The following is an 18,514-nucleotide window of genomic DNA, read 5'->3' as shown; positions in this document are numbered from 1 at the left end:
TTTTCATTAAAAATAAACAACAAAAAAGAACCAGCCCATACACACGGATATACAGACACATTTAATGTAGCTCTTGCAGCCATTCCAAGTAAAAAAAAAATAAAAAAAATTTTGGCTTAAAAAACATAAGAGGTAAAGCGGTTAAGATATAATTTCCTCATGAAACTAGCTGGATTTTTTTATTTTATGATTTAAATGTTTGCATCAAGTGGAAAGCAATAAATACCTAATTTCTGATTTATTTTTATTTACAAAGAAAATGAATACATAGCAAACTGTTTGTTCTGGGCATCAAACTGATTTTCTTCCAGGATTGCACGAACTACAAAACTATCCACCTATTCATGATGCTGCCACTACCATGTTTCACTGAGGGCGATGATGTTTTCAGGTGCAGAGTTACATGACGTTTTGGCCTGTGGGCTCAAACGCACTAAATGCGTCATGCATCCGGGGAAAAAAGGCTTCAATATCAAAACACTAAAAAAACATATGAAGCTAAAATAAGAAAATGCTATAAATACTGAAAACTGTAAGTTTAAAATAAATGCTGCCAGCTTGCTCCACATAAGAGAACCGCACCTGAATATTGAGGGCAGTTGACCTCCATGTGGAACTAAACAAGACCCTCAGTAAGGACATTAACAGGATGCCAGGGATTTATTTGCTGCATTTTCCTTCTTCTAATTTCTGTGATTTCAGCTTTATTTTTCTTTGCAGTGCAGCGCGTTTCCTAATTTGTTAAGCAGTGCACCTGTTGCCTATTGTATATTGATGATGTAGGCCAAGAACTTCACAAACAAGCATCAATGCACATTAGAATTTATTCTTACCATACTTTAAACAATTAAACATTTTCTGAAGCTTGTTTATGTTAATTTATAGGGATTATCATGCACTGCTTACTGCTCTGTCCCTTCATCCTGTTTTGAAGTCAATCATTCAAATCAAAGTAGAAATAAGTAAACAACAACCTTTACGAAAAAAGGTCCCTGATTGTGTAAGACAGGATGACAACCCTGCAACATTCACTCCGGCTCTGAGCCAACACAAGCAAACAGATGCCACACATATGTCAAAACATATGATCCTCTGATTTACTCTCACCCGCACACATCAATGAAACATCATGTGGGACAATCTGCAACCCTCACTGTCAAGTAGGGGAAAATAAATTTTCTGGCATTATGTCTGGAGCCACATGCTCATAAAAATACACCAGCCATCATCCTGCACAACATCTTGGCTGCATTTATGCTGAGGAGCAGCTTTGGCACATTGCTATTAAAGGTTATTATGTGTCACATATCACATTTTTGTGTTGTTTCTAACCAGGGACATCTGGTTTTGAGGGAGAACTGGGTGAAATCTTCATGAATGCAGTTAAAGGTGGAGGCCAAAACATAAAGTTCCCCTTATGATAGTCATTTAAAAGCAGAGTACAGCAACTGAGGTGGGGAAGAGTAGGATGAATGTGTGGTTATCCAAACATACACGTGTACTAGAGGAACAAAGAAAACAAGAAGCAGGTACAAAGATTTAAATTAAACATTTCACCTTTAAGGTTAAAAGTTCCTCAAGAGGACATTTCTTTTTTGTTAAATGACAGATAAATTCAGAGCGTAATAATTTAATCCACTACGCCTTTTTGTTCCTAAATATAATGCGAACCTGAATAAATATCTACTTTTACCGCCAGTACAAATTCATAACTCTATAACCATGTTATTAGAACACCTATTGTCAAATGTAAGGTGACAGAAAAAAGATCCAGAGAGCACGCAGAGCCAGCATGCAGGATTTTTCCATGATGGCACAATATCAGCCAGAGAATGTAGAAGCAAAGTGTCATCCATCCCAGAACCCCTCTAACAGCTTCAGGTTCCACGTCACCATGTACCAAATTTGGTGCAGCAGCATATGACACAGTGGACTGCATGCCAAGACAAGCAGCTGCATGACGGCAATACAAGATAAGAGTTATTCAAGGCAAGTGAAAGGCATAAAGGGAAATCTATAGAGAAACCTCAAAAGTTCAGCTGGGAAGCGTGTCTACTTAATCATGGGATCATGGGAAGCTGTGGACCCACTGGTGGATCTTTAAACCAAACCACCACAGAAAAAAAGTTACCAATTAGCCTTTTGAACTGAACACATATTATTGTCCAAAAATTGCTGCCATTAAACATGTTCAAAGAACCTCAAAGGAATGCTTTTTTCTCTTTCCCCATACTGCCCTTTCCATTACTCAACATGCAAAATTGATTTTTCTGTATTTATACCAGTTGCCTCTTTAGGCTCCATTATTCAATTCATTTGAAAAACGCTTCTGGTTTAATTCTCTGATCGTACTAACCCTCACCTTCCCACCACAGAAGACATTAGAATGGGAGGCAGATTTTTTAGTTATCAGGCTCCTCTTCTGTGGAACCAACTACCAGTTTTAGTCTATGAGGCAGACCCCCTGTCTACTTTAGGCTTAAAACTTTCCTTTTTGATTAAGCTTATAGTTAGAGAGGCTCAGGTTATCCTGAGCTATCTCTATAGTTATGCTGCTATAGGGTTAGACTGCTGGAGGACATAGGGACCCTTTTTCCCCATTCTGCTTCATTCTATCTCTATTCTCCCATTCTGCAGAATTTGTTAGTTCAATCTCTAATGCTAAGCTCTCTTTGCTTTTTCTCATAGTAGCTTCCTCTGGTCTGTTCCTGTTTGGCTGTGACCCCATCCTGGAGAGAAATATCAGCTGTGCTGCAGCCATCAACGTCTTTGTTTGTGGATGTTGGAGCTAGGCCTGTTTTTCAGTGTAGTACTGTTCCTCTCACTGTGACTAACTGTATGTGCTCTCTTTCATCCTCTGACATGGGAGCTGGCTCAGAGCTTGTCTGTCTGGCTGTGTGTTTCCTGGTCGAGGCTGCTTGGTTTTAGTTATTGCCTTTGAGTCAATGAGTCGATGCAATCAGCTGGTTTTCCTTAGAAAGAAAACTTTGAGTTTGACTGTATATTCTAGTTGAATTGTAAAGTGCCTTGAGATGACGTGTTGTGAATTGGCGCTATATAAATAAACTACAGAAGATCCTTCCTTCCTACAGCTATCAACAATTACGACAACCCGAGTTCCAACATTTCATTTTTCCTTTAGGATTGCTAAAGCCATTTTGAATTGAACTGAATTAAATTGAACAACAGTAGGCTGAAATGCATCAATATTAATGCTTTTCAGATGGTTTTCATGCTAAAACTCACATTGAGGATGAACTTAAAACATTTTATTACTTGAAACAGTTCAAACTGCCAGTAACATCCTGTGTAACCATCCATACATAACAGTGTCTCAGCGACATAATGAAGGACCAATTGTGGAGGGTTAAAAAATAAGGTTGAGGATGGCAACTAAAGTTTTTAAGTCTATTTGGAAAGCCTAAAATACAGATAAAGGGGAAATTAATCTCAGCTCTTAACTTATAATAGAGGTAAATCATCCAAGTGTTAAAATGCTAATTTCGACCTTCAAGAATAGCTAACAGAAGCAGGCCGTTGTGTCACAAAACTCAAAGTAATACATAATATAAAAAAGTTCTTTATATATATATATATACATTTATTTTTTCAAGTGATTTTGATCAAAATAATATAAAAACCAAAGTTTTTTCTTAAGGATTTTCTTCCCACTATATGATTAGGTTATTCAGAATATATCATTTTAATAAACCAAATCTTTATACTTTAGGACTATTTTTAGGCTTTAGTGGCCTTATTATTTGTTTTTAAAGTAGGCAGAAAGTAAACGGATTTAGAGAGATGGCCCATCTTTATATTTTAAATGAATGTGGAGGTCATCATAATTTTTGCTGTAGATCTGATAAATGTGTCATGTAACAAATACAATCGAACAAAAGCAGAACAGATGGCATAAAATGCAAACCATTATCTTCTAGGGTTTTTAAAAGTGAGTATTGATACTTTTCAAACTATCGATACTCAAACTCTGTATCCAGATACAATACAAACTCAGTTTTTCCCCCCCGTATTTTTTCAACTAGTTTTAAATTTCTAGGTTATTTTGCACACAAAAAAACAATACCCTCAAAACCTTAAAATATTGTCAAATTGTGTTATATTTGCACTATTTATTTTACACTATGTTTCACGTTTATTTAACTAAAGGAATGTGTGATTCTCTTGAGAAAGCATTATCCATGTTGAGATTGAAAAAGTAGTTTTTCAAGTATACTACTTTAAGCCTTTAATTAATTGGCACTTTTTATCCAACATGATATCAAAAATGGTATCGAATATCCAATATTTTCCTGAGTATCGACACTTAGTTTGAAATATTTGCATCGTGACAAGCCTATTATCTTTGTGTCTGTGTCTTTGGTGCAAATTGGCTTGAGACTAAATTAAACGTGAAACGGCAATCAAGAAAAAAAAGATAAATGATCATGTTCCTTTGTAAAACATGAGAAACCTTTAAGCAGATGGAAAAATTACACTGTAAGTTTTGGATTAATAATGAAAAGCGTTTTGTTCCATGACAAAGTCACATCAAAGACAAACGCTGCAGTGTTTCGCTGTGCTGGTTTTAACATACTTGCACAGGGATCTAATGACTGCAGCTCAAACTGTTACATTGTGTTCTCTAACCACACTTAGGCATCTTGCTGAGCCAAACTATCAACACTGAGGACCGCTCTCCATGTATGTAAGAGGTGACAAGTGAACCAAGGGCGCCACGTAACCACCTCACATGACTCCTCTGCCTGCATGCTGCAGAAACCTTCCACTTGGCCTCGAGGTCAAACACCTCTGCAAAACAGAGCTGGCTTTTGTTTGGATGAAGGTGTTTGTGTACATACAAATGCTTTATAATGTTTGGGACATTCTTTTCCTTCACTTTACTTGAACTGCTGGTGCTACGTAAAACTCAGTATTTCTTACCTTGCAGCCCTCACATGCATGCACTCCATAATGAAAGCCTGAAGCTTTGTCTGAGCACACTCTGCACTCAACGTTAAGGGGGCTTGGACCCTCATCTGGACAAAGCAACCCTCCACACACCCCAGACAATGGACTGGAGGCTGGAGTCAATGTATCTATGGAGGAGAGGAGACAAAAGAAAGGGTGTTTTAAAAAAAAAACGTAAGTTTTAATAAAATTTCATAGAATCATTTTCACTGTTTTTGCAAAAACCGTAAACACACTTTTCTAGTAACAAATCGATCAGTCAGACAGCAAAGAGCAATTATATAATCTTATATTTAGTATTTTTTAAACTAAATTCACAATTAATAAATCTGGATTTTGAATATTAATTAAATAAGAGAAACAACCGTTCCTAAATCTAGTCTTTCCAACTAAATTTTTGTATCTTCTTCTGTGAGATTCTTTTACTCTCATACTTTGAGCTTTTTTTAGCCAAATAGCAAACATGGCACATTAGAAAGAAAAATCAGGTTTTCTGTGTGCTCCATCTATACTGAATATTGAGCTTTAGCCACCTAAATGCAAGTCTTCGTATCTGTTTAGACTAATCAGAATTGCATAAATGTTCACTAGTTGCACCTGCTTATATGAATGAATTTTATTGGTAAAATATAAATTTAAAGAAAGCATTTAGGTTAACAATTTGCAAACGAGTTATAATTTTTCAAGGAAAATAACAACTTGGAAAAAACGACTATTGCAGAACTAAAGGCCTATCTCAAACCTCCTTATTCATCAGTAAGATTCTCAAATACTTTTCTAACATTAACCAGCTACTTTGACGTCTTCTAGCCAGGCCTCCACGCTCACCGCAGTACAGAGACTGACCTTGTGTGTTCAGTCACATCCATATAAATGCAGACTGTGGAAGAACCACAGAGCTGTTATTATTGGACATCAGTGCAGCATTAAACACTGTTAAACACACTAATTTATGAGCATGCCTGGAAAACTTGGTTGGTTCTGGTAAAGCACTGGACTGGTTTAAATCCCACTTAAGGGACAGTGTCATTATGTGTGAGTAGGTAGATTTATATCTATCAGAGACCAGAGAAATCGCATGTGGCATTCCCCAAGGGTCCATCTTAGGGCTCCTCTTATTCAACACCTACGTGCTCCCCCTTACTCAGATTATGAAAAATAACAACATAAACTGCATAGGAAGAAAGATTGTTTAAGCGAGGGATTAAGAGAGCCATCTTTGTTAACCTTTGTTAACCTGGAATAATCATCTCATAATTGAGGAGGAGGTCTTAGACATAACCTTTCACCCACCTACAAAGCACTTATATGAATCATACTGAGAAGATGCACCTCTCACCCGCCCTCACCTGACTCACAGTTCAATAAGGGATGTGACCAAAACCACTCTAATGAGGGAGTTAAAGACCCATCAGAACCACCTAACGACCATTAAAGGCCAATTTATACTTCTGACACATAGACTCTCCAACTGTCAAGTCTGTCTCTATGCGACCATGCCCCCCCACGCAGAGGTTCTGCAACCGTCATTGCGCACTTCAAAAAAATCCTGACTACGATTTGGACGGTCGCGAACCGGCGCAGACCTCAAGCGGAAGTGCGCAGACAAAAAGCAGCTGTGACTGGTCCTTGGTATGCCTTTCCGGCTGTCTGTGTGGTTGTCCTTCTCCATTTTTGAAAACCTAGGAGTAATAACAACAATGAATAACCACGACGAAAGGTTGATCGAGGAGGTTCGGAAGTACAACCACTTGTACAATGCCTCAGACATGTTGTTTTGGAATATAAACACTCCCGCCGGCGTAGGATTTCTCGCGAGTTCTCGAATAGGCTCCCCCAAGCACTTTGGCGGGAAACTGCTGTGCATCCCTAGAAATTCCAGACTGACATTGCAGAAGTATACCAGCAAAACTGGTTCATTTGATGTGTGCGGTTGCAGAAGTATAATTCGCCCTCAACAACCCCCAGGTGACCTCCTTTGCCAATCCAGTTGGAGGGATCAAAGCCACCTTTTGTTCCCCCTAATTCTTTGTTAGACCTACGACCTATATTACTCTCAGTGCTCCCACCACCAGTTAGAACTGAAGAAGCCTCTTGGATGAGAGGGGAAACATCATCTAGAAAACTTCACGTCCAGTTGCCTAGACTGAACTTTTTCAAACGACAACAGTACAGTAGTTACTAGAATTATGCAGTCGGGACACAGCTATACTTTATATCACTGCAGACAAAAAGCAGCTGTGATTGGTCCTTGGTATGCCTTTCCGGCTGTCTGTGTGGTCGTCCTTCTCAAATCGGTGCTGGGGCGCTGCATTTTTAAAGACCAAAGAGTAAGAACAACAACGGATAACCACCACAAAAGGTTGATCGAGGAAGTTCGGAAGTACAACCACTTGTACGATGCCTCAGACAAGCTGTTTTGGAAAATAAACACTCCTGCCGGCACCGCCAAAGTTGTTTTCGTGACTATACGCCGAAGGTCTCGCAAATTCTCGAATAGGCTCCCCCTAGCGCTTTGGCTGGAAACTGCTGTGCGTCCCTAGAAATTCCACAACAACAGAAGCATACCAGCAAAACTGGATCGCGACCAAACGCAAGCGACATTTGATGTGTGTGGATGCAGAACGCTAATCCGCCCTTTACTTACCCAATGTGATGGAGACGCTGGATCCAGAACCAGTGGTTTGATACTCTGGGAAATCGAATCCCAGTGAGTCATCTTCAATTGACTGAGAAAAGTCTGGAAGATTTCCTATCAGGTCTCCACACAGCGGACTGCCCAGAAGAGATTCCCCGAGAGGGGATGGGGGACTGTAGAAATCAGCTGCCATATTCGAGACAAGGGATTAAAATCTATAGGGATTACCCATCACTCTTCAGACTATAACAAAAGGACAGAGGAGAAAGGGTTAATCTCTGATAAAAAGGTTCGCATTTTATTAAACCATCAGTTTATCAACACTAACTTCTTGAATAGTAGGAAGGAGGATTAACCTTCTGATCTCTGCCATGATCACTTGGTTGGAAGTGGAATTACCTTTAACAAAGCAATTGTAAGCAGTGCATATCTATTCAAACTGACATAGATTGTCGAGCTGTGCCTAGTTCCAGTGCACTGCACAAAGCGGTCATAAAATGATTGATAAGTGAGTCAACAGCAGCTCATTATCTACCCATTCATTCATATTCTATTCATCCTGTTGAGGGTTGTAAAGGAGGTGCTACTTATCTTTTACACGCTCTCTATCTTCCTCTGGTACATATGATCAGACATTGCTACAGTAGTAAATAAATATCTTGTTAATGATCTTTGAAAAAACTCAAAGAACATCCTGTCTATCTCAAAATATTTACTGTGTATCTTCAGTATGACTGAAAGGTTGGTAGATCTGCTGAAAAAGTTTGGTTAACATTCATGAACACGTGCCTGATGAACTAATGCTGGCAAGTATTGATTTGAGTGAAATCATGTCTAATGTGGTGAAACATGGTGCCTCTTTGGACTCTTGCTGGGAGACGTTAACGACGTGACTGATCAAAACATGCTCGTTCTTGTTTGTCTAGTCTCTGTGTTGCAACATTTCAGGGAACCAGTCCTGTCAGAAGTCTAGAGTCGTTTAAAGACGGAGTGGAAATTTGTGTCTATTAATGTGTTAGATAATATATGATGTACAGAGAAATTGGCATGAGGTACAGTAAGGCTAGAGACAGCTGCTGGTCAGTGAAGGGGCTTTGATGTGAGGAATCTGACCTCTGACTGACTGAAGCGTCTGGCTGTCAACAGAGATTCCGCAATGCCATATGTCTGGAGGCAAGTTCATGAAGATGGTAGTTCGTCATTTGGCTACCGTTCAAAGACGTTTATCAACTCTAACCTTCTAACAGTCATCATCTAAGCTTAGTCTTTTTTAAAGAAAAGCCAAACTATCTTAAATAAATAAGATAAATTAGAAAAATCCATCTGTTCTTCCCTAGATCAGTCAGCCCTGCAGAGGATAGTGAGGGAAAGGTGAGTTTTACAGCCAGAGTCTGGTCATTTTACCCCTTCTACATTTGTACCATTTTAGTTTTTGTTATTTTATTACATCTTTTTAAATGGAACCTCCTGAGGAGAGACACATTGAACCAATCTTTTATCAAGTCAAACTTTTGTGGTTTTCTTTTGTTAAACATCTAATTTATTTGGTAATAAATTGGGTTGCCTACTGTTGGACATTTGATACCAACTATAAGCCTGAAAGGGCAGTTTTTCAATAAACGAACATTCAGTCACTTCTATCATATTTTGTACTAACCAAGACTGAAATGCCCTGCAGCGGAAAGTGAGGGGAACTCTGAAACTCAGTGTTTCTACCAGGCTATGATCATTTCACCATCTCACTTTTGAAGCTTTCTGTTGTAGAATTACCAAATTGGCCTTTCTAGAAGATTGTTTTTCGAACAACATTTCACTAATTGATGCCCCTAGAGTGGAGGTCTTCAACAGGGGTCTGTGACCCCTAGGGGGTACGCGGAGAGACTGCACGGGGGTCGTGAAAGTTTGGGTTGATTAGACTTTTTTTATATTCCCTCCTGCAATTTTTCCTACTAATTGAAATGTCTTTAAATCCACATTAACATGAATTCAACAGACTGTAGTAAACAGTCAGTAATCAGTCATCAATGCACACATTCAGCGACACACAGGAGCTCTTTCAAGCTGGGCACCGTTTCATCCACAACACCTGTCCCATTAATGAGGAGTCAGAATCAGAAATACTTTAATAATCCCAGGGCGAAATTACTTTCATTACTTGACTCCATCTGTAATAGAGTGACTATAGGACCAGTGTGATAAAACACAACTTCATACAATATATGTAATTAGGGAGTCCCCGCTCCATCTCGCCATCAGTTTTGGGGTCCTTGGCCTAGAAAACATTGCCCTAGAGATTTGGTTGTTTAATATTCCCACTTTGGGGAATAGAAAGAGGCCCTGCATGATGCTTTTGGACATTTTGTGCTGACCATGCATCAATTTGCACCTCCCAGGGGGATATTTGTACCAACCTGAGCAACCAACAAAATCTCTCTTCAATGCAATTCTATTCTACTCTAAATACAAGATTTGTTACATATTTGTAAAATGTACAATATTACCGAAAAAGCAGTGGTCTCTCTGCTACATGCAATTATTAAACAACCCACCAACTGTGTTTTCGACCTTGCTGAGTGACTTTACTTCCTTTCTTAGGGATGACCCCAGCCCACCCCCTACATTTCCCCATCACCTCAGAGGGCCATTGTTTTGAACTCCCCTGTGTGCTCTATCTTTAGAGACACTGAAGAAATGGAAACAAGCAGAAGTGGTTGACGCGTACTAACCTCAAGAAAGCATGTTACCAGATGACAGAAAGTATAAAACTGTGACTGATAGTTAATAGTTTAAGGTTCAATCTAAGCCTGGGATCACTTATTACTTAATATCAAACACTGGCAATAACAGAAAACAACATTTAAAAAGTTAAATATTGCTTTAATGTAGTCTTTTATATATGTTATGAGTTACATTAGGAGTAAATTTAGTATTTTCAGTCTTGGTCGTGTTTAACACAAAATCAGAAACCCAAAGCAACACTTTCTGAGTATAATGTCATTAACATTTGCTTTTTTATAATAACTAGTTTTAATAATTACCTCAGTTGCTGCCTCTCGAAGCATTTCCAGATTATGTTGAAAGTCTGTAGGAGGCTACTGGGAGGGAGGGAGGGACGTGTTTTGATCCTGTGACCAACTCCGTCAGGACCTTGACGCGTCTCACCCTCCCTACTTGTCAAAATCTGCGTCTCTGTTTCAGCAGGCCACGCCCACCGACGCACCTTTGGAGCCAACCAATCAGATGGCGCAAATCCAAAAGCAGACGCTGGTGATTGGCTTGTCTCGCTACTGCATCAGCTATGAGTTGCAATTCATCCAAGAAATAATAATCACCCACGTGTTGCATTATGTTGATGACCCTGATAGTAAAATTCCGGATATGGTTAATATTGTTTTCTTGCTGGTCAAATATCATATACATTGCTGTAAATGCAAGGGTTCTATTTCTTGTTTTGAATTTTTTCTTAACTAATTTAAATTGTATTACACCTCATTGAAACATTTGAAATCTGTTTCTGCCAAAAAAAAGTATTTCTACTTTTCTTTTGTTTTAAATCTTGCTCAATATTTATTAATTGGCTTTAATGTTTATGTATCTGTTCTTGTTTTTAGCCCCATGTTCTGCCTATTTTTTTATCTACCCATGTTGTAATGTTTGTACCTCAAAGAGTCTTTTTACACTATTGGTTTGTTACATAAATAAAGTAAAAAAAAAAAAAAAAAAAAGGCATTTGTGTCAAAAGTAAAAAAATAAAAAATAAATAGTGGAGCAAGTAAATATAGAAGACCAAAACTGTCAGAATCTAATAGTTAAGTATATCATTACTTTAAACTTCATGCTTGGTATTTATACTTTTATTCTTTTTTTATTATTCTCACATTAACATCCTAGACTATACTATTTTTTATTGTTATCCATCAAAAAGGAAAGGTCATTACTGACTTTTGCTAGACTGATTTGATTTGTGAGCCCACTGTGGAAGTTCCAGTTAGTTTAATATATTTTTTGTTTATTTTTGTATCTTTTTGGCTGCTCTCACATTCTTATATGAGAATGAGATACTCAGACTTGACCATTTTTATGCTTTCCTGTCGCAACCAGGATTCAAACCTCGGCATCACAGCCATAGTAAAACTACTTTAATTTTAAAAAATAAATACAAAAACAATATGTTTTTAACATCCAATGATATCAGTGAATATTACTTTTGAATAATTATGGCTTATTTGCATCATTAGATTCCAATTTGTGAATCTATGGAAGACCAAAAATACCTAAATATAAATAGCAAATTCAAAAATGGTAGCCTTGTAAAATACACTCTATACTAATTACCAAACACACATTTAGAGTGTATTTGCAGTAAAAAAAAAAAAAAAAAAAAAAAAAAAAAAAAAAGATTGACTGAAAATAGATTTTAAAAATTAAGATAAGGGAATAAAGCCAACAAATTTGTAGGTTAAGCCATACGTGCTTAAATGTGGGGAAAAAAATGGAGGAATAAAAAGTTTACAAATAAATTGGTGCTTGTTTCCCTTTAAAAAAAAATTAAGTTGTAAGTAAATCTATATATCAGCATTTTAAAAATGGACAGTGTTAATTTAATCAAAAGGATTTATTCTATATATATATCAGTTTTAAAAAACGTGCTAATGCACAATTAAGGTATTTATCCATACACCATATATTAGAAGCATATGCAGTATTTCTCCTCCAATATTCTCTATAATATGGTTTTTATACTGTAGTGCGGCATGATCAGATCTGTGGTTTGAAAACAATCAAAGGAAGACCAAGTCCTTAGCCAATTGTAAGAATTATTTTTATAAATGAATGTTGTTAATGCCATACATAAAGTGTACTATATATTAATATAGAATATTCTAATCTTAAGTAGTTAAAACAATTTAGGCGAATATTATGTTAGTTTGCTAGTTTTATTTTTTGCTTAATAAAATGAGACTATTTAGACTATTAAATAATATAAGATAGCCTTCCATAATTCCACCATGAAACTTTAATAATATTTCAATATGTTTAAGGAAAACTCAGTCTGAATAAAAAGTCCTGCCAGTAGTTGGATCTGTGGCGTAAAATCTTTACTGCATACCTCCAAATATCAGTGGAAATGCCCTCCAAACAGCGACAGCGTCTGGCGCCATCTACTGTAAATTAATGTATGGCACTGATTCAAATGTGTCCTCATCCCATCCTGGGATTTAAACTGCAAACCTTTTGGCTGTCATCTTTTCCTGTTGACTTCCAAACTCCTGGAAGGCGGCTCTGCGTGTTTTAGACAAAGAGGTGGGCGTTTCTGCTTCCGCTTTGTTTTTACCTTGACCCACTGCTCCATTTGTGATCCAACTGTGGACTATTATAAGACGTTATGTTGCTATAAGTGTAATTATCTTCAAAAAAATTTAAACCTTAAATGTTTCCAATCTTACAGGTTCAATTTTTCATCTGTTTAAATTTGAAATCTTTAAAAAACTGAATTGCTTTAATTTGCCAGAAGATAGATTTAAAATAAATAAATGGAGACAGATGGAAGATAACCTTCAGAAGCTTCTCAGATAAGCTTTGTTATATAATGAGCTGCTTAAAAGGATTAAAATATCAGGTTTTTAAATAGAAAATATAATAATTAACTTTGCTGCAGAATCCTTAGAGCATAAAGATCCAACTTCAGTCATTTTTTACTGTTCATATGTCTTTATTTGATTAACAGAAAAGTACAAAGCAAATGAATGAATGAAGCAAGCATACAGTGTTTGTTAAAATTGCTCAAGGAGTCAGGTTACATTGAACACGGGATGAAGCAGCATCACTTACCTGTTCAGGGTCAAACCAAACACGGATGCATAGCGGGCGTCATCAGAAATATGGCGGACGGGAGTGTGTGCTCCTGTGACGTATTGCTGCCCTCCAGGGAAGGCAGTAGGTTGTATAGTTAGCTCCTGATGGGGCAAAATCACAACCCTGAAACCACACAACCTACTACCTCACCCTGTGCGAACACCACAAGTCTCAAGTTGAATGGAGACGTCAGGCGGAAGTTTGCCACCGCATGAATGGAGGCAGAACGGCTTCGTTTTTACACAAATCAATGACGAGGATCAATTGACATTTTCAAAGATTTTTTAAAACGATAATGATGAACATATATATTTAAGGATGTAAAGGCAAGCAAACAGAAGACAGATATATAATTTGCAGAATATCAAAGAGTTTTCTAAAGGGTTTAAAATAAATCATCCGCTTTGGCTGGACATTGTACTTTTCTAAACAAATAAACTTAAGATTTAATTCTATAATTCAACTACGTTATGACATATTAAAAAAAAATTAAAAAAACTATTTCCACAGGTTTGTAGAGCATTTCCCAGGTTCAGACTCGTATGACTTGGTTTCATGATGATCTTGAAAAGCTCTTGATGGCATCTTGAAGGCATCACAGTCACTTCAGGAAAGACAGTAAGTTGTATAGTCATCTGACAGCTTGGGAATGACCCTAAAACTATACAACCTACTACCTCACCCCAAAGGACAGTTTATCAGACGCCGCCTTTGCTTTGTTTATCGTCTGAAGTCTCGCCTGTGAAAAAACAAACAACCCGCAAACATACGGATCACAAATATGTCACTAAAAGCTGCAGATTGGATATTTTCTGCCGATTAGCTTAAAGGATGTGCAGCCCTTATTGTTGCTGCACACTGCCAGTTAGCTGCATCTACAAGATATTCAATATTAATAATAATCCCAACACACAGTAGTATATTAAGAGTCATAATGTGGAAAGGAACACCAGCAATCATTTAAATAAATAATGTTTTAACTGTTATAATGTTTGTGTTTTCATTTTCTTAACAGCAGTAGGAATAATTGACCATTTTATTTTATTTTTGCACACATTTCACAGCTATTGAAGTAAAGACAGTGAAATACTATGTTATTTTCACTCAAGTTTATCAGGTTGTATGTATCAGCTGTGAATCCTTGTTATCATCTATAATATTCTGTTAATAAAAATGTTATTTTTTCACCCATAATTATACCGTTACCTGTGTGGCTAAATGTCTTTTTTTCTGAGTTTTTGATGAAGTTTAATATTTAACTGCTTCCTGCACGTCACTTCCTCCCCGCAGTGTCACGTCTGAGCGCTCCCTGCATCAGCTCGCCTCCTCTTGTTTCCTAAACTGATAAACGAGAACAGAGAGAGCGTGTCACAATGGACTCCAAAGGTCATACTCTCGCTTCCTGTGTGTCGCCGTATTGTGTAAACATGGCTGTTCGCACAGATCCAGGTGAATTGAAGTGTTTGTGTTTGGATACTTTGAACAGACACGGACATGATTAACATGGCTTCATGCAAATGATCTATCTTATATTTCTTAATAATGTAAACCCTGTTAGAAACTCTTTTTGTTACGCAAAAACAAAAAATTAACCCAAATTTCACAAAAACTGTTTATTTGGCTGAGCTTTTCTGCATTGATGCAGCAGATAGGCATAAGTATGCATGTGTGAAGTGCATGAGAGGTCACACAGACAGGTTGTGGTGGTTTCCAGGGAGTTTCCTGAGTGAGACAGGGCTCCGCCGCTGTGGCTCTGCTGCGGTTTCCCCCTTCCAGTGGAGGAGCGACAGGAGACCAAGGCAGGGTTGAACTTATAAAAGTGACTCACTGCATTAATTCCTGTCTCACACACACACGCATGAACCAGTTTGCGGCTGTTTTATAGCAGTTTCAGTTATCCCATAAATGCCACCCAAATCCCCTGAATGAGCCACTAAACGTCCGAGCCTGGGAGGTATACAGCGGCTCGCGCCTTCACTGCTAATCCTTCACACAGGACCTTCTTTATTCAGTAGCACAAATGCCTCATATAACCGGCAATATATCAAGAAAAAATAAAATCATGAAATCTTGTTGCATGTTTTTAAGTAATATTTAGAAATACATTTTCAAAATATAGTTCCTAATTCATCCGTTCAAGCACGATGCATTCTTTACATACTGATGCAATAAACTGTCTAAAGGAGTTTTGGTTAACTTATAAAGGCAAATAAATATTCTAAGCATATAGTTTGGCCTCTTTTTTTTAAGCTCTTTAAAATCCTAAACATAACGTGGCTCGTTGGTGCCATATGTCAATTAAACTCAAACGATTCAGCAATTAACGCTTTAAAGTACATAAATGCAGTTTGAACAATTTAAAAAACATAATGAGATATGAAGGAAATATATTGAAAGGTTTAATGGATATCTGTCCGTTATCTCATCAAATGAAGCAACAAAAAGAGGATGGGGGTTAAGTTTCTGATTAGGAGCTGCGATAAAGAGCTATTTCACTGCTTTTTAATTAAAATTCTAATGCACAATTAAGGTATTTATTATCCAATAATACAAGTAGATTATTTAAAGCAGGCTGCATATTTACTGCAGTAAAAAGTTGGTTTCACTGCATTTTGATATTTTAGCACCAGCCGAGCCTAGAATTATTGGTGCAGTGTTTTTTTAAAGGTATAGTGCAGGATGTTCTTTTTCCAGGTGGATCATCAAAATAAGTGGTCCTCCTAATTGTCAATCATTCTGGTGATATGTTTACGTAAGGCGTCCTACGAGATTCTCCCCATTTTCACTGGTGGTGAGTCTGACATGGTGGTAAAATTGCAAATCTTCTATTGGAAAACAAGCTTGTCTGAGCGAAGCAAAGAGCATCTTTTAAACAGCGTGCACGAGGAGAAATGGTGTAGTGCACGCTCTCACACGTGTTCAATAGGCGTTCCCTTGTGGAAACGGGTACAGGATTAGGCATGTTAGTTTTTTGGGTTTTTTTTATTTTTAATTAAGAGGGCGGGACTTTTCAAAAATTTGCAAAAATCATTCACTATACCTTTAAGGCAGAAAAACTGGATTTTGTTGACTAAGATGCTACAACTAGATATGCACCAGTCAGTCAGCGAATTTATTCAACCAGTTCTCTTTTATTTTCTCTAAATGGTCATTGGCAGCTCAAAGCCTGGAAAATGTAATTTATGTTGTATTTCACCGAATCCAAAAATCCATAATTATTCAGTCCATTAATACATCAAATCGCATCAAATTTCCCACTTTTAGAATTAGAAACTCCACCACAGATTAGGGAAATATAACACATTTAATTTTGTAGTTCCTTTATTTTCAGCTGGATCTCAAAACTACCACTTCCGTCAAAGAACTCGTGTTTGAATCCGTCCAATGGTCCACAAAGTAAACCAGCAAAAAGATTAAAAATGCATAAAGTGTACTGTATGTATATAAAGTATACATAAAGTACAAAATATATATTTTTTAATCTGTTTTGTAACCCGATCTCTTGTTTTAGGACTCCTCTAAATTTTCTAAACTATGAAAAAAATAGCAGCAGATAATAATGACAATTTAAAATGCATACAACCTGAAATAAAGTAGTTTTTGTAAGCATCAACTGGATGAAATTGTGGCTATAATGCAGGTAAAAGCTTACAGTTTGAGCATCAGTTGCTTTGTGTGCAGTTGACTAAAACCGCCAACAGGTGTCATGTCTCCCTAAGAAGGCGGAGGGTCTGTGCAGGGCAGCTCGGTCACAATGAGGCCTTTGTGCAGTTCCGGGGTGCAGGCCAGCGTGTACTCGTGTACGGTTTCCCTCTAATCTTCATTTGACCTTTAGGCTGAAGGCTTTTCTTTCCTCCCCCCCCTTTTTTTTTCCACCACCACTAATTTCCCTCCAGGAGATTATCTCGGTGCTGCTGCACATGCTTACTTATACACACAAGCTGACTTTTAACGAGACGCATATTGCTGGCTGTTGTGTGCTGCAAAGCGATTTTGTTTGACGAATTAAAGACAAACTGGAAGTTGTGTTTGCATGCCTGCAGGCAGCTTCCAGCAAAAAAAACAAATAAAGCAAATTTTTAAACTCCAGACCAACAAGCCGAGAGGTTTTCAGGAATCTGGTAATCCAGGAACACACACACACACGTGACAACTAAGCATGCAACTTTTAAAAAGCATTATGTACATATATATGTATATATACATTTTATTTTTTACTAAAACAGAGAAAATATGCTTAACTAACCTTGGTTTTGACTTCCAGCCAGGAAAACTCATGTAATTCCAAAATAATGAGCCTGTGAATAAAAGAGAAGAGCAGGGATTATGTACACACACACACACAGTAATAAAATTTGGGCTTTCGAGGCATTTATGCAAAAAAAAATGAAAATGATCGCACACACCAAGGTGTGTCTGTAGCCCTCAGGTCATAAATCTGCCAAACAGCTACTTTAGTGATCCATTACTGCTGATGGTACATATGTTACACACATCAGCATGATGCAACTGAATTTACACAGTAAGGCTTCATTACTGCACTCTGGACCAGTGGCCAGCGTTAAGGAGCCTTATAATTATCTCTGATTTCAGGAAATCTCCTGTTACACTACAACAGGAGCTTAAATAATGACTTTATTTAAAAACAATTTACATTTTATCCCTAAGCTGTGGGTCACGAAAAAAAATACCAAAATCACAGCAGCAAAAAATATGTATTAAAAAAAACAAAAAAAACAGCAGCAACGAGAAAAAATTATCCTGTGTGAATATTTAGGCTTGTTTCATCATTGTTTTAATTTATTTATATGCGCTCTTTCATTAAATTATTATAAATAAAGAAATCCAACTCACAAACTGAGGCGTTTCTATTTAAGTCACAGAAAAAAAAAATCCTAAATTAATTTTTCTAAAACTGCTGTCAAAATTCATATTTATAATAAATATTTTCATTTATTTTAGGTGCATAATTTCTACTTGTTACTTTCTACTTTAATACTTGCTTTTTAAATTATATATACACACACCAAAATATATACACATATGTATATA

General features: G+C 37.2%; 1 long non-coding RNA gene across 1 annotated transcript in view; it reads right to left on the bottom strand.

Annotated features, from left to right (window-relative positions):
* Positions 1-14,742: 14,742 nt before the first annotated feature.
* Positions 14,743-18,514, bottom strand: part of LOC107099553 — a 6,611-nt gene continuing 2,839 nt past the window's right edge. The window contains exon 3 of the long non-coding RNA XR_001481961.1: positions 14,743-14,803. This is a non-coding gene — a long non-coding RNA (uncharacterized LOC107099553). The remainder of the gene's footprint in view (positions 14,804-18,514) is intronic.

This window comes from Cyprinodon variegatus, unplaced genomic scaffold (assembly GCF_000732505.1).
Source record: "Cyprinodon variegatus isolate N-32 unplaced genomic scaffold, C_variegatus-1.0 Scaffold883, whole genome shotgun sequence".
NCBI lineage: Eukaryota > Metazoa > Chordata > Actinopteri > Cyprinodontiformes > Cyprinodontidae > Cyprinodon > Cyprinodon variegatus.
This window is presented reverse-complemented; position numbering and strand designations above follow the sequence as displayed.